The sequence below is a fragment of the Mauremys mutica genome, chromosome 12 (genome assembly GCF_020497125.1).
Source record: "Mauremys mutica isolate MM-2020 ecotype Southern chromosome 12, ASM2049712v1, whole genome shotgun sequence".
Classification (NCBI taxonomy): Eukaryota; Metazoa; Chordata; order Testudines; family Geoemydidae; genus Mauremys; species Mauremys mutica.
The window spans coordinates 69,552,520-69,567,042 of NC_059083.1; the positions used below are offsets into that span (position 1 = coordinate 69,552,520).

Consider the following 14,523-nt stretch of genomic DNA (forward strand, 5'->3'; position numbering starts at 1 on the left):
GGGGCGAGCACCAGGGACAGCTCCCGCAGCGCGCGGGGCGAGCACCCGGGACAGCTCCCGCAGCGCGCGGGGCGAGCACCAGGGACAGCTCCCGCAGCGCGCGGGGCGAGCACCAGGGACAGCTCCCGCAGCGCGCGGGGCGAGCACCAGGGACAGATCCCGCAGCCGCGGGGCGAGCACCAGGGACAGCTCCCGCAGCGCTCGGGGCAAGTACCAGGGACAGCTCCCGCAGCCGCGGGGCGAGCACCAGGGACAGCTCCCGCAGCGCGCGGGGCGAGCACCAGGGACAGCGCCAGGCGCAGGTTCCCTCTACGCACAGCTCCGAGCACCAGGGACAGCTCCCAGCCCCAGCGGCCGGGCAAGGCGCTGGAGCCCTGCAGCTGGAAGAGGAAAGCAGCGGCTACAATTACCCAAACTTGAAAGCGCTCGTGTTTCACCTCCAGCCCCCTTCCCGGCTCCTCCCCTCGCTGTCTCTGCCAGCAGCTCCCGAGCTCCGCTGCGTGTTGCGAAGCAAGGGAGGGCTGCAGCAGCCAGGGGAAGGCTCGGGAAGCTGCACTGGACCCCAGGGGCTTCCTCGTTCTTTTCCGCAAGGCCCGGTCCCCCTGCATCAGCAGCTATTTCCATCCCACTTGGAACAGAAAAAAACCCAAACCCATCACCAGCCAATAGGCGCTGTCAGCCCCTGACTTGGGCAAAGTGCATCAGCCTTAGCGAAGGGGGGCACTTGGGGCGGGGGAAACGGGCCGTTTCCGGCTGCCAGGGAGGCCTGCAGCCCAGGGTTGCTCAGCAGAAAGGTGGGGCGCAGGGCTCGCAGGCCAGTTTCTTTCCGTGCACCTCATGCACGCGGCGAGGCGGAGGAGAAGAGTGGGGACCTCAGATGTAAAATCTTCCATCTCGGGGAAGGGAAGGGCCGCGTGAAGAGCTGGAGAGACTTGGAAAGACTCAGCTGTCCTGTCCCCATTGCGCCCCCCTCCCACCTTTCTGCTGAGTAACCCTGGGCTGCAGGCGGAAATGGCCCGTTTCCCCCGCCCCAACCGCTCTGCTAAAGGGACGAGTTTAGGGTGAAAGTTCCCGTTCCACGTTCGGGTTTTCAATCCCTTCCCTTCCTGCAGGAAGGCGAGAGCCGCCAGAGCTCAGCGCTCTTAACCCAGAATGAGTCCCCCGCAGTGACTGGATATGGAGAGGCCTTTTGACTAGAGGACTAAGCCCTCTTACTCGGATGAAGGCTGGATATTATGGCAGCCAAGCTCGAGGAGAGGGTGTTGGCGCAGTAACTGAAATTGTTCAGAGCACTTGCAAAACAGGACTAAGATTTTATATTGAGACGGGTGCGTCACGGAGCGACAGGGGGCGTGGCTAGCCCAGCCTCTGCACGGGCTCCTTGGATACCCCAATGACTGGCCAAGCCCTCAGCTTAGTTTTTCACAAGGGCCAGTCCTGAAGCTCGGGTTCTCCAAGACTGAGCCTTCAGGCTCCAGCACCCCCTGGATCTCATCACGCCCTGTCCACTGAGTCCAGAGCAGTTCAGACTCCTGTTGGAGTTTTACCCCTTCAGGGAGCAATGGAGCCACTAAGTATCTGCAGAGACACAGGGCAGCCTCTCCTAGGCAAGCCAGCGGTTGGTAGTCGACTGCAGTACCTGAGAGCCCTTAAGTTGGCATGGAAAAGTCAAGCCTAGGACTGAGTCTAATATTGGCAGAAGCAACTGCCCCCATTTGTCCATGGTTTTCTGGAGTCCATCCTAGTCGCTCTCTGATTCTGTGAGTCTGGAGCCCAGTCCTTAACCCAGCCACTGGACACCTCCTGCGTCTTCATCTCCCTTGCAGCCCTGCTGTGTTCCACATCTTCCTGGCTGCCCACCGTTGAGTCAATGTTCCATCCTCAGGTCTTCCACTAGCTCACCAGGTGCTTCATTCATGTGTGTCCAGGCCATTCAGTTCGTGATGGTGCATTTGGGTCAAGCCACACGGGCATGTGACACACACACGCCCACCTCTTACTACCCAGGGAAGGACATTAACTCCTTCATAGCCAATGGTTAACAATACAAAGTGTGGGTAAACTGAGTCATGCATACTGTTGATAACAAGCAAAAAAATGTCCACATTCTCCACAACTGGGACAGAGCTTCACCTGTGTAAACAGAAGCAGTGCCATGAACATCACTACTAGATTGGCAGAATGCCTTTTTAAGAGGGCTCACATTAATGGACCTATGGCCAAGTGCTTTTTACAGAATAGGAACATATCCACTTCCACATTTAAAAAGTCTATTTGACTTCTCTGCTGGTCCCCTTTAGGAAAGGAGCTGCCCTATTTTTAAAGAGATCTTTTGATCCTTACCTGGTTTTATCCTTACCTTATTCTTCTGAAGAAAATTTTCTGTTCCTTCGTGTCATTTTGAATATATTCTCTGAAGCTTTTCTTCCTTCACTTGGTTTATCTGCTATTTCTCCACCCCCCTATTTTCTCAGTAAAGAAAGAGGTTCACAGATGGGCAAACAACATGATTGGAGGGCCTTCAATAAAGAAGATGAGAACTGTTTAGAGAGAAGACAAGAAAGGAGATGATTTAGAGTCATACAAAAACAAATGACTTGTACAGAGAAGATATACCAGGAATCCCTATATAACTGCTCTCAAAATACTGGAACAATTTGATGACAGTGAAAGGTAGCAATTTAAAAGCTGTGAAAGGGTTGTTTTTGTTCTCTTTTGTTGTCATTTGTTTCCACAATAGCTAATTAACCTGCAGAACTCACTACCACAAAGGTAGCACCGAGGCTAAGAGTGCAGAATGACTGCATGTATAGGGATAGTGTCTATATGTTTAAATGTTAGACATTTACAGGGATGGATCAAATTTCCAAAGTTACGTTAAAGAAGCTAAAAAAAATATGAAGGGCATAAACTCTCATGCTTTGGGGCACAAACTAGCTACTATTTGATGGGGGCTCAGAAGAAATTTCTCCTATGATCAAGTTATTCACTCTGAAGTTTCCTGTGTTTTCCCCTGAAGCATATAATTGTGGCCACTGTACCACACGGACCATGGGCAGCTTTGAGTGAAATGCTATATTGTGCTATTATGCATGTGCAGATTGCACAAGATTATTAGCAGGAGTAGGTAGGTGTATTATATCACACAAAGGCCCCCATTGTGCAGGATCACATTATGCTGAGTGTTGTGCAGACACCTGCCTTTATCCCATAACAATTTAGCAGCACCACCCCTTTGACCAGCAGGCTGGATTGCCTCTTCACAGGGCTCACAGCAGTGCACCTCCATCACTTGCAGCTTGTTCCGAATGCAGCAGCACATTTGTCCATTGTGTTGGGGTATAATAATCATATTGCACCTGCCCTGTGTTATTTACTCCACTTGCCTCTAGAGAATGACACAGAGATTTTAAGTGGACACTGTTAGCTTATCTGCCCAGGGCCTGCCTGCATTGAGACCTCCTCCTTGAAGAGAAGGTGTGCTCCAATGCCACCCGCCTTTTCATGGATGCCACTGTCATGTCTCTGACTGGAAGATGATTGTTCCTTTGTTGGGGTGGACTGTAGCATGTGGCGATGTCTTCCACCCTCCGTGCCCAACATCCATTTCTCCACTTCCCGTTAAGCCTACCAATTTAAATAATGCGAAGCTGGTAGGCTCCTTTTAATTAGCTTGGCCCAATATTTATTACCTTTCCAGCCTCACATTTCCCCCCACCCCTTCTTGCATGTAGACCCCCTTGGTTCATGTTATCATTTCACATTTTAAGACTGTGATTTTCAGTTATATTTGTATTAGGTTTTTGTTATTCTGCGCAATGCCTCAAGCATTTGAGGGAGGAAGGGAACACTTTATAAACAAAAACCCTCCTTCTCAAGGACAAGCTGCATCAGTTATATTCTGTTAGCAAACAGGGAATGTTTGAGATGTATATTTTGACATGGATAAAGATTACCAATAATCTACTGTCAGGCTGGGCCCAGCAGCCTTATCAAGAGGCTAAATTGCACATAATGCCATATTGGGTTGGACACATGAAGCCAGATTCTTTGGCCTGGTTGAGTTGTGCTTAGCAGTGGATGGGGGCGGGGGGGTTCTGAAAGTGGCTTTAATCCACCATAGCTATTCCCAGATCCTGAAGTTGCCTGAAGTTTGCTTTAACTGTCATCATGGATCACATCAGCAGCTGAGGATAGTCAGAGACAGGACTGGCTCTAACTTTTTTGCTGCCCCAAGCAAAAAAAGAGCGCCGTAACACGGCCCTGCCCTAACGCTGCACCGCCTCGCCAAAACTCCCTGCCCCGCCAAAACAAAAACAACAACAAAAACCCTCGAGCGCCACCCCGCCACCCCAAGATTGGCCGCCCCTTACAAGGTGCCGCCCCAAGCACGTGCTTGGTCGGCTGGTGCCTGGAGCTGGCCCTGGTCAGAGAGCAGAGGCATCCCACACATATCCTTTCCCCCTGGGAATGGCCATTTGATTGGGGGAAAGTGGTTGCACAGAGCCCCTTTACTAGCGGTAGGACACTTGGATGTTTCCTTTATGGAAGCCAGTCAAGCTAGTTCTCTGTCTGCTTTGCAGTGTGAGAGCGGCACAAGGCAACTGAGTGGGAGCCAGACGTTTGGCTGATGTATCTTAGAAGACTAGTTGGACAGTGAATCTACTGGGTCATATTTAATTTAAAATCCACTATATTTAAATACCAGGATTAGAGGAATATTAAAGTGAAAAATATTGAAGTGAAACATAAAAACTATATTTATTTGGAAAGAGGATTAATTTGTTTTAAGTTTTTATTTTATTTTAATTAGTCAATACCTTGTTTAGATCCCTTTATTCCTTTATGGAGAGAGCTGATGCTTGAAGTTTAATTGCAACAAATACATATGTAATGAGAAGTTTATTTAAAAATCAAGTCATAGCTTAATTAGACTTCAGACCACAAATCTCTCTCCTTCCAGGTCAACAGAAGGACCCCAAGCAAGAAAAACAGAAACTGATTCCAAAACCATCTGCTCCCGTATGATCTGCTGTTTCACTGCCTGTTCCTGACAATGCTAATTATGTCTCTCTATTAATTCCTCTGACAGCATAAATGTTTCTGCCAGGTCAGATGATCAGCCTCAGTAGCAACAGGAAAAAACCAGAGAGAGCCCTTTATGTTTTCCACAACCAAGAAGTGACACTGAAGTCAGACATAAAAACGTTACTCTTATATCTTAGGATATATTGAACTGACACACAACATTGATCCAAAAATCTAAGACCCATTAAAGGGCACTGACAGAGCACAATTCCTTAAAAAATGGTGTCAGGACACAATCATTTAAAAGTTACAGAACTGACATCTCAGTTTGCCTCATGCAAAGCTACATCAAAGAAAATAAACCAGAGTTATATGGTTTCGAGCATGGGACCGATCCCAAGGCAAGATTGTAATTGACTTCAGTGGGAACAGGATCATTCTCCATACACACTGGTCTTTTTCCTTTTCCATGTAATGTTTTAAGGATCTGATCCAAAGCCCATTGAAGTCAACGTGAGTCTTTCCACTGACACTGTTAGGTTTGGGTCAGTCCTGAGGCAAACATACTGGGATACTGAACTGGGACATTTACAGTTGTTTATACAAGCCCGCAAGCTTAAACAAAACATGTGGGCCGAAACCTGCTGTCTAGTCCGTCAGTGTGAACGTAGAGACATCCGCTGTAGTCAGTAGCACTGTTCTGGATTTCCACCAGGGTAAGAGAGCACAATTTTAACATTTTATATAAAATATTATTTACCTATGGCTAAATGTTGTCCTCGTATATGTACCTACGTTTCCCAATCAAGTCAATGAGCGTCATGTCCATGAGTCCAAATTCTGCCCTTACACATGCTCAGGCTCACGGAGGGTTAAAGTCATCCCCATGTGGAGGACTAACACAAGCACTAGGCAGCACTTAAGCCTGGTTCTGTGAACTTAAGGGGTGCACAGCCCTTGTATTAGCTAAAGCATGAACTTCACCCCCAAGAACTCCAACTCCCCTCACTTCCTTGCAGTACTGAAGGGTAAGTGACACTATCAAACTTCTCATCCTCAGGGGGTAACCGATAACGTAAGATAGCTCACCTGGGGAGGGTCTTCACCTGGGTTTGTGCCTTCCTGTCTCAATCACAGCAGGGAGGTTTTATTCAGTGTAAAAGTCTCCCCCGGCTGTTGCAGGCCTGCAAAAAGATGTGTTTTCCCTTAAAAAACATCGTAAGGAGAAAGGAACAGTTTTTCTAGGACTTTTCTCCAGTTTGAAGCTTTGAGGGTCTAACAGGGAGGACGGTGTTACCCTCAGAATTAAGTGGAGTTGTCGAGGGCCAGCTCCACCCTGGGTATGTTTCATAGCACGCTGGAGTGAGACAGCACTCATGATATTGTCAACTGTAATTCAGTGTCAAGATACAATATATTGCTAGCAAAAGACCAGCCCTAGTAATGAGAAGCAAATACAGACTCATCCCTTGAGCTGGTGTAAACAGGCCTAGTCCCATTAAGTTCAATGGCCTGACAGCAGATGAGGATCTGGCCCATGAGATCTATATGGCATCACAAAGCTGATTTTACCAGAGCTGGGCAGCCTCAAGGCTGCCTGACAAGGACTACAAAGCATATTCCTCCAATTAGGGACCAATGAGGCCCCCCCCCCACAACGCTCCATCCCCCGCCTGACACAGCAAACCTCTCCCTCCTAGCCATTGGCCTAAGCAGAGAATCCATGCAGCCCACACTGAACAGCTCATGTTCCTAATTAAGTACTAGACAGCTGAAATCGATGAAGACAGGCTACATCCTTGCCCTGTCTTCTCTCAAAGCAGAAAGAAAGTGCATGGTTCATTTATTTGCCATTTTGCTCTACATTAAGATTTGTTTTATTGGCCTGACAAAATGTAATCTGATCAGTTTAATTACTTTCAGGTTACCCAGTGCAATGCAAGCACAGGAGGAAAAGCTACATTTAAGACAGTAGTTTCTGATCCATTTTCTTCACTGTTCCTGTTTTGATCACTCTCCATAGAGAATGGTAGGGAAGAGGGCTGTAATCTCTAAAAGGAGTGCTAGTACCAATGCTGTCTAGTCTGTATGTGACATTCTGGCTCATTTGAAGTCAATGGCAATATTCCTATTGACTACAATAGGGCCAGGGTTGATTCTGTGTATTTAAGTGCTCCTCTCAACATAATTCCTATCCTTTAACCCTTTGCTGGCTAGCGAGTTCAATTTACAAACAATATAAAACAAATTAAAACCTGCACTGTTCTGGGTGCCTTATTAGTTTTACTAATAAAATAAAGATCTTGTGGGGTCTGGCAAATCATTCCAGTTTATTTTGGTTATTAGTTTTGGGGTATGAAGATAGAAATCAGAGACTATGTGTTTGCACTAGAAGGTAAACTGGACATTTCTGTCTACCCCCATTCTTAGATGAATAATACAAGAATAATTTAACTGAAGATGAAAAGCAACACAATAGAAAAAAACCTGAAAAAAATACTATTTTGCGAAAGCCCCATAGTTAACCTCTGGGATTCACTGCCACAAAGAGATCATGGAAGCCAAGAGCATAGGAGGACTCCAAAAAGGCTGGGCATTTCATGGAAAATTATGAGACTATGATAATTACATTAGATGGGGTAAATAAACCGGAGGGAACATAAACCCTAAAGGCCAGATTTTGAAAAGGTGGTGCCTAAAGATGCAGATAGGAATCAGGACTTCTAAAAGCACCTAACTGTCACAGAAATCAAAAGGAATTGGGTGCCTAGGTGTTTTTGGAAATCCAAAGCTTACCCACATCCTTCAGCATTTAAAAACCTGTCTAAATCTGGCCCTAAGTGTTTGGGATGGGGGTGGGGAGAGAAGACATTTTTTTCTTGCACAGGTTATTCAGTAATTGTCTATAATGGGGTTTCTTGACCCTTCCTGTGAAATATCAGGTGCTGAGCAGTGTCAGAGCCAGGATACTGAGCTAGATGGACCATGGATCTGGCTTTCACAGCTAAGGGGTTTAGGCAGTGGTTCTACCCTTTCACTTTTCTTTATCGCTATTATTATAAAATGATCAGATAACAGTCATTCCCACTGGCCGGAAATCGCGGCAGCAGAGGTGCTGCTGGATATGAGCAGGTGTTAGCTGATCTTTGACATGCAGCGTTCTCATTTGTCACCAATAACAGAATGTGTTTCTGTTTCACACTCCTGGGGGGAAATAAAGAGGTTTCACTGTGGATAGTGTGAACATTCAGCCCATAGAACGAAGACAATTCTGTCCTGACTCAGACTAGGAGCTCTTCAGCGGAAAGATGAGCAAATTGCAGTGAACTGGATCCATAGGCACTAATACCACTTAGCATTTCAGAAGAGCTATTTCTCCTATCTTACGTCTTTACATCACCAGTTTAATGGTATTGCCTGCTTGCTCTGGCAGACAGCCTCCCCTCTCTCCTATTAATAGAGGCACATCACTGGCTTAACAGAATATTAAAGCACAGGCCTTTTACCTCTGGAAACAGGAGCCCAAATCCAGTGCAGGCTCCGAGTGATAGTGACTTTGGTCATCCCCACAGGCACTTGTGATACCGACAAGACCACTAAGCAGTCCCACATGATTGACAGTCTCTGCAGAGGGGAGATGCCTGGGGCTGATGCAGCTCAGGACTGGGAAGATTTAGTAGAACTGTGAGCTTCATGCTAAGCACTCAACTCCCACTGATTTCAATATCACTCAGAGTGTGACAGGAGCAGGATCTGGGTCCGGTTAGTGAAGGACTCAGTGCTATTGTCCTGATCACCCATTTGCAAGCTGTCCTGAGTTCTCAAGTGAAGCACGAAGGCCCCGAACCTGCAAACACTTAACTTGAAGCATGGAAGTAGTTCCATAGATTTAATTAGGGCTCCTCATGTTGGTAAAGTTAAGCCCGGGTGTGTATTTACAGGCTCAAGGCCTAAACTGGGATTTGATGCCATTATTTTCCAGTAGCATTTTGAGTGGCTACTGACTAAAGAGCCGTGTTTTCTTTCAAAAGGAAATAATATTTGCATAATTAAGCAGGCAGCTATAATAGGCTTTAACCTGAACCATTTTAAATGCTTTTTTTTTTAAATCTCCACAAGAAAAAGGAAGCACTTGCTGCTTTACGGCCCCTGGAGAGTAATTAACTGTGTTCATTAGTGCACGGAAATACATGTGCATCTTAACAACAATTCATCCCAGAGTTCTGTGCCTACATGTGTCCATAGAACTGCTAGCAAGTCCCTGTGCAATTGTTCTCTGCACTAGCACAGAGCTTCTGAGCCTACATTAAGCGCTAGTACAAATCCAGGTCAAGTATTGCATGTTATGCAATTATGTTAATTGTTATTATTACGTTAATTGTCAAATTTAAAGAGCAGCCAGCTCATTCTGGCATCAGAGCTTGAACAGTGTACAGTGTCTGGCTCCGATAAAAAGCGGGCAAGTGATTACCACAGTTCCCTTAAATACGGGCCTGAGCCAAAGCCCAGTGAAGTCAGTGGAAGGGAGTCACGTTGACTTCGTCGGTCTTTGGATCAGGACCACCAGTCAACTGTCCATAATACATGGCTATAGCAGAGGCTGCATCCCTGTTTATGACCTTGGGAATCTCTTGCCCAGTAGCCTTGCCCAAGGATAGAAATTCCCATATTCCTGGGGCATTCAGTTAGCACCTATGCGGCAACATTAAAATGAAATCCTAATTCTAGCTGCACTTCACTGCCACTTGGAAAAATTTAGATAGAAGATAGACAAAAGCCAGAGAAAAGCATGCTTACCTAACAGTGCTCAATGCTAAAGCTTGCAAGGATAGATCAGGAGACTTTGGGTATGTCTATACTGGCATGGGAGGTGTAATTTCCAGCTCAAGGAGACACCCCCACATTAGTGCTGATCAAGCTAGCATACTAAAAACAGAAGTGTAGCCACATTGGCACAAACAGTGGGTGGGGCTAGGCACCCAAGTACACACCTGGGGTCTTGGATGGGATTGTAGTATGGCAGTTAGCTGGTCCCAGCATTCACACCACTGTGGCTACATTCTATTTTTAGCATGCTGGCTTGATCGGCACTAGTGTGGGTAGGACTTCTCAAGCTGGAGGTCACACCTTCCAGCTCCACCGTAGACATACTCTTAGTGACAAAGTTAAAGATGGCTGTTCTCACTGTTAGGAGCAGCCTCCAGTTCTCAATCCATTACTCACTGCCAGTGAGTCCGATTCTTGTGCTGAAATGAATATTCACCACTCATTGTTGCAGTGCCTGTCCAGCACCACTGATTAAAGACTGCAGGATTTGATACAACATTTATAAAGATCTCTCTTGGAACGCTAAATCTCTGGAGCCATGATTGTTTATTATTTTAGTGGTTTTAGCCAACAGCAAGAGACACCGGATGCTTGTTCAATAATTTAAAAAAATCAGGTCTTATTTCAGTGCAAGGCACTAAAATAAGAAACAACTTATCAGCCTTCCCTTTCCTCTGTCACACATTTAACAGCAAAGCAGCTTTCTTTTCTCAATAGCTCCCCTGTAAGGCCCAGGTTGTTAAATTCTGCAACTGGGCAAACTCTGCAGGTGATGAAAAGCATCTCTGACCATGTCTGGTTGCATTTGTCATCCCCACCTTCAGGGAGTTTGGTTTTCAAGAGGGAGGGCAGGGAACACAGCCTCCAGCAAGTTAGGGACAGACACTAGGGAAAAGACAAAGGATGGCTTTGTTTCTTCCCCCAAAGATTCAGAATAGGAGTGGCATATCCTTTCCAGCAATGCTAGTGGTCAGAGCTGTAGAACATGGGATATGGAATTGTAAGAAGCACTAACCAAGGTTACAAGGAAGGATGGGATGGTCTTGTAGTTTAGGTTCTCACTAGACTAGGACATAGGAGAGCTGGCATCTGCTGGGACTTTTGGAAAGTCACTTAATATTTCTGTGAAACTTTAAACTGGAGAGAATATTACTTCCTGTCTCCCAACCTTAGTCTACTTAGGAAGAGACAGTCCCTGCCCTGAGTCATTGACAGTCTATGTCCAGTGCTTAGCACACTGAGGGCCTGAACACCTCTGGTGCCTCTAGGCACAATAAAGATTCCATAAGCATTGCTGAAGAGAGAGCTATAGAAATAGAGACACTAATATGCGCCTACCTGATGGGGGCGTTGCAAGGATAAATCCATTACTGTGCGTGCAGTGGGCAGATACTATAGGGCTGGGTGCGATAGAAAAGTCCACAAATAAAACACACACCATAAAAGCGCATATGCAATATCCCCAAGAAATATTTATTTTATAACAAGTAGTTTGGGCAGAAGAGCTGTAAATTCCTAGAGGTGAAGTGAGGAGTTAACTCCAAGGGATGGTACCTAGATACTAGCACCGGGAACCAATGCCCTCAATCATGCCCGTCTCACACCCTGTACACACCGGCGTGCATGGAGAGCGCCGCATTGCTCAAAAGCCGCGTGCCAACGGAAGAGTGAGGGGTAGGGGAAGGAGAAGGCTTCCCCCTCCCCGCCCACCCCGGGAGGCGAGGGCTGTAGGAGAGGGGGAGACGTGGCCGGCCTGGGGCAGTCAGAGCATTAAAATGCCTCCTCCCCAGAGCATCTGAGCCCCGTGCGAGACTGAAACGCCGTTTGCTGGGAGATCCTGGAGGGACTGGCCGGAGATGCGTTAAACGTGAGACAGCGACGCGTTGATCCCCCATTCCCGGGAGTTCAGCACCACAGACAGCTCCCACCCAGCCGCGCCTCCCAGCGCAGCGGGCCCAGGCCAGGACCAAGGACAGATCCCAGCGCAGGGTCACCCTCGCCCGGCACAGCTCGTTCCTGGGCGCGCAGGTTCGCGCGGCTCCAACAGAGGCAATTATTATTTTCGGGAAATTACAACAATAACGCAATACAGAGGGGCTTGTCCCCTCCCCCCCCAACGAAAGTTTCGTCCCCATCCGAGGGAAAATAATAACTAAAATAATAAAATAAATAATAATAATAATAATAAAACTTTGGGGGGAAATGGCTGAAAACTGAATCCCCCCAAGAGAGTTTACCGCAGAATATTTGGGTTCCAGTTTCTGATTTTTTCTTTGGAAGCCCAGAAAAGTTTGACCCGGATGGAAGTTTGCAAAGCTTGAGTTGAAATATTCCCATGAAAAGAAAATCCCACCAGGCCTAGTGGGGTGGAATGGCCCCCTGTGCCGATGGAGCCGTCCGAATGGCCAAGGAAGGCTTTTAGCAGTAAGGGGCTGTCCATCCCCTCAAGCCCAGAGTGGCAGGACTACAGGGTAAGTGGAGGAGGGTTATTTCCCGAGACACACACACAGATTTTATACTAGCTTCTCTGACGTTTCTCCAGGGGGCCTTAATCAGTGTTCATGTCCTGTCAGTCCCGGCCTGGGCCAGGGAAGCTAATGATCCAACCAGCAGACCAAATTCAGTGATGAATCCTGGTCACCTGCTCCTGGAGGCACGTTGTGCATAGGCTAAGAAGCACAGGGAACACGGGGGTGGGGGGTGGGCATGCAGGGGCAAGTGCCCCCCTCAGATTTCTGCTTGACCTGCCAGGGGTGGTGGGAGGGAGAGGGGCTCTATCCTTCTTCCATCATGCCTGCTCTTGGCACCTGCAGCCCCGGTCTCTGGCAGCCAGGCCCAGGCGGGGAGGGGAAGGGGTGGGCCCAGCTGCTTCTCAAGCTGGCTGCAGCAGGTAGCTGCTCAGTGCAGTGCAGTGGCTGCCCGTGAGAGCCTGCCTGGAGGGGGGGTGGGTGGCGGCTTCCACTCCCCACCTTGGGCCCAGCCGCCAAGAACAGGGGCCCAGCGAACCAGAGCCCTCTCCCCTCCCCTCCCTGCTTGCTCAGCCCCTGGCCCAGGCAGCCAGGACCGGGCGGGGAGCGGAAGCTGGGGAACAGAGCAGCAACCCTGAGCAGCCACCGTCAGCCCCATGAGAAGTGCTCTGTCCTGCGCCCCGTCTGGCCCAGCTGCCAGGGACAGGGGCTGGATTGTGCGGGGGGGGGTGGTGGTGGAGGGGAGGTGCAGCAGGAGGACAGAGCCCCCACCCTGCAGGTAACCGGTGGATTGTGGCCATCCTGGCAAGGCTCAGGATGGAGGTCACTGGGGAAGGCACCAGGAGCAGGTTCCCTGGCCTCTGCTCAGCCCGGACTGGGCCAGCCCCAGCCAGGCCCAGGGGCACATGCTCCCCACTCCTGTGGCCCCAGCTCCCAGGAACCGGCGGGATGGGCCGCCCTGGCCCAGGGAGGTGGGGCTGGAAGTTCTTCCCAACGGAGGCACGTGGAGTGGTCACATGCCCCCCCTTACACTGTATCCCCCTCCCCCCAGTATCATGAGGCAGGAGTCGCCCATGAATGCCTCTCCTCCCCACAGGGGGGCATCCCTGGCTCACAGCCTCAGAGGGAGGAGTTCAGCGAAGCCTGCAAAGTACAGTGCTGCCCCCTAGTGACCAATTAGCCTGAATGTCCTTCTTCTTCACAACACAGTTCCAACTGAACGTTGATAATTTTTGTTTAATTTCCCAGGTGGCAGCAGTGTGCTGTGTGTGGCACAAGGCAAATAAATATTGATGGACACTCTCAAACCCTAGACGCTTGCGAGCTAAGTGGCACGGAGATACAGAAAGGAAGGTAGAAGGGTAGCTGTGTGTGGATGAGGTAATAGAGGTTTCATATATAGTTTTTCAGAACGTGATGAAATGTGAACAAGCCATGTGATTGCAGTCCTGATTTCTGCTGCATTTGCTTCCATTTGAATTATTTTGCTCTGATCTATTTTTCATACATTTCTGCACTGACACGACATATATTTGCATTAAATAGTATAAAAATCATAGCTCTTAATGGAATATGACTCCTTATTTTGGCACTCGAGGGATTCTCTGTCCAGCTCTATCATCTCTTAGTTCACTTCTAACCTTTTGAAAGCTCATTTGCAGCATAGCCAGAAAGTGCCTTTTTTGTTGTTTGAATCCCCTTTCTGCATGGAGCCTAATTTAATCCCCTTCGTGGCACTAACCCCGATTGAAATTAAGTGCATGAAGCAACCTGGTGATCTGGCATTTTAGTGTTTAATATTAAACACATGCCAGGAGTGGAGCTGTGCATGACCTATGCCTTTGGAGTCTTCAGGCCCAAAGCATGGAGAGAAGACAGACAGCCTGTTTAATGTACAATCTGTGAACTAAGTTTCCTATGTTCACCCATCCATGAGCACGTAGGTTAGAAAGAAGGGAAGCCCTGTGCTCTACAAGCCTGTCCAGGAGCCTGAGCAAGGTCATATATGGACAGGAGATCATGCACTTCCCTCCTCCCTCCAAACTCAGTCCTCCCTGCTGCACATCTCTCATTCCTCTAGGTAACAGAAGACCCAGCTTCCACCCGTTCCAGTTTCCAAGCCATAAGACACCTTCCCACACACTCCTGTCATATAGGGCTCAGTTCTCCTTCCAGTGACAAAACCCTTTAACCCTTCCTA

At 48.2% G+C, this 14,523-nt stretch overlaps 1 long non-coding RNA gene across 1 annotated transcript; it reads right to left on the reverse strand.

Moving 5' to 3' along the window:
* Positions 1-1,372: 1,372 nt before the first annotated feature.
* Positions 1,373-6,327, reverse strand: LOC123344803. The gene is made up of 3 exons (XR_006572669.1): positions 6,118-6,327; positions 2,360-2,540; positions 1,373-2,133 (listed from the first exon to the last, which is right to left on the reverse strand). It is a non-coding gene; the product is annotated as an uncharacterized LOC123344803 (long non-coding RNA).
* Positions 6,328-14,523: the final 8,196 nt, after the last annotated feature.